The sequence below is a fragment of the Poecilia reticulata genome, linkage group LG19 (genome assembly GCF_000633615.1).
Source record: "Poecilia reticulata strain Guanapo linkage group LG19, Guppy_female_1.0+MT, whole genome shotgun sequence".
NCBI lineage: Eukaryota > Metazoa > Chordata > Actinopteri > Cyprinodontiformes > Poeciliidae > Poecilia > Poecilia reticulata.
This window is the reverse complement of record NC_024349.1, coordinates 3,379,508-3,381,612: the sequence shown is the minus strand read 5'-3', so window position 1 is coordinate 3,381,612 and position 2,105 is coordinate 3,379,508. Positions and strand designations below refer to the sequence as shown.

Here is a 2,105-nt window from a genome sequence, read left to right as displayed (position 1 = left end):
AACATCCCAGCCTGCTAACATCCCAGCAGGCTACATGCAAACATCCCAGCCTGCTAACACCCCAGCAGGCTACATGCTAACATCCCAGCAGGCTACATGCAAACATTCCAGCCTGCTAACATCCCAGCAGGCTACATGCTAAGATCCCAGCAGGCTACATGCTAACATCCCAGCAGGCTAACATTCCAGCAGGCTACATGCTAACATCCCAGCCTGCTAACATTCCAGTCACGCCTGACGTTCCTGATCCCGGCTGGGTTTCAGACAAACTGAGATCAGCAGTTTCTGAACAGGAAATGACCTCACGGCAGGCAGAACGTCTCGTGTCTCAGTGGAACGTCACATTCAGTCTGTTTTACAGTAACAGACACGAGTTTCATGGAAGCTGCCAGCCAGGTTTGTGTGTCAAACACAAAAGATAAAGGAACGCAGATGGAAAATCGTTTCACAAACTGAACATGAAAGCCGAGTTGTTTTCCTCTCTGGAGACGAAAACGCATCGCAGCTTTTCCTCCAGGAACAAAACGCTGGAGGCCTCAGCGGGTTCCAGATCACTGGATCACAGAAAACATGGCCGCCGCACCGCAAAGCAGACTGGGATTTATTTAGCGGACATAACAAGAGAGGTTTATGTGTCAAAATGTTTAGCAGCTGATGCATCAATCTGTATGAGACAGTTCGAAGGTTGAAAACATTACAGCCTCATTCAAGTTTAACAAAATATTAGCACTAAAAAAAAACAAAACTAAACTAAAAATATCTTGTAAGATTTTGTGAAGTGTGAGAATGTGAAGAACTTAATGCAAACAATTTTAAACAAAGTTTGTGGAGGTTTCTGAATTTAGCCGCAGTTTAAAATGAGAACAGAGAATTTTCCTGTCCATCAGGGTCTTAAAATCCCTTTAAATCCAGCAGCTCAGAGTTTATCATAAAACAATAAAATATCTGTTTTTACAGTGCTATAAATTCACAGCTTTGGTTTTAATTTGCCAACTTAGAAGCTGGTTGGTGTAATAACGACTTTCCGGCAGTTTGAACTGCTGATGACATGTTATTGTTTTTGCAAAATGGGGGAGAAAATACGAAATTAACTCAGAACAAACTTTAGCTTTGGTGCATTTTTCATCCTGAGATCCAAACCCTGCAGCTTTTTCAGAATTAAAGTCATTTTTCAGGAAAGTGGCGTGTTGACGCTGAGCTGCCAGTCTCTCACTAAACACAGGATCCACGTCTGCACATTCTCTAACCTCTCAACCGTGTTTGGCTCAAGTTATTTATTTTAGCTCTGAAAAATCACCCAGAACACAAACATTTTCAGAGCGGGTCTCTTAGCGGCCGGTTGTGTTTGGAGCAGCGGGGCTCGGCCGCGCAGGCGGCCCGCTCCTTTGTTCTGCCAGACACTTGCTGCAGAGTTCAGCGGCTCTCGTTCCCAGCAGGTCTTCCTTCGTAATTTGGTTTATCCTTAAAAGCCCACATGCTGTACCCAGCTAGCTCAGCGTTAGCTTGCTGTGCTGCCTCCCGTCTCTGTCTCTGCTACCTTTGGACTCAGGTAACCGTGACATTCCTCAGCTTGACCCCTGGAGGTCAGGAGAAACGGGAAACCCTTCCAGCTCTGCCGTCATGAATGTCTCATAACATACGGTCACGACATGGAGACAGCTTCAACAAATATGTAAAAACATATTTTTCAGCTTTAAATGCTCTCCAGAACAAACCGTGATCAGCGTTACAGCAATTATTAAATCATATTTATGAGTCGGTTCAGTTCACCTTCCACTAAAGTCACTCCCACACGATAAAACACTTACAATTTAAAAAGACAAGCTGCTGTTCTGTGCTGTAATGAAGAGAGCTTCATTACTGGGTCTATCCATCCATCCATTTTCTTGCACCCTTTTTCCCTCAGTGGGGTCGGGAGGGTTGCTGGTGCCCATCTCCAGCCAACGTTTCGGGTGAGAGGCGGGGTCACCTGGACAGGTCGCCAGTCTGTCGCAGGGCAACACAGAGACACACAGGACACACAACCATGCACACACACACTCACACCTAGGGACAATTTAGACAGACCAATCAACCTGACAGTCATGTTTTTGGACTGTGGGAGG

General features: G+C 45.5%; 1 protein-coding gene across 3 annotated transcripts in view; it reads right to left on the bottom strand.

Annotated features, from left to right (window-relative positions):
- wfdc1 (WAP four-disulfide core domain 1) overlaps positions 1-2,105 on the bottom strand; it is a 23,669-nt gene that overhangs the window by 15,739 nt on the left and 5,825 nt on the right. The window lies entirely within an intron of this gene.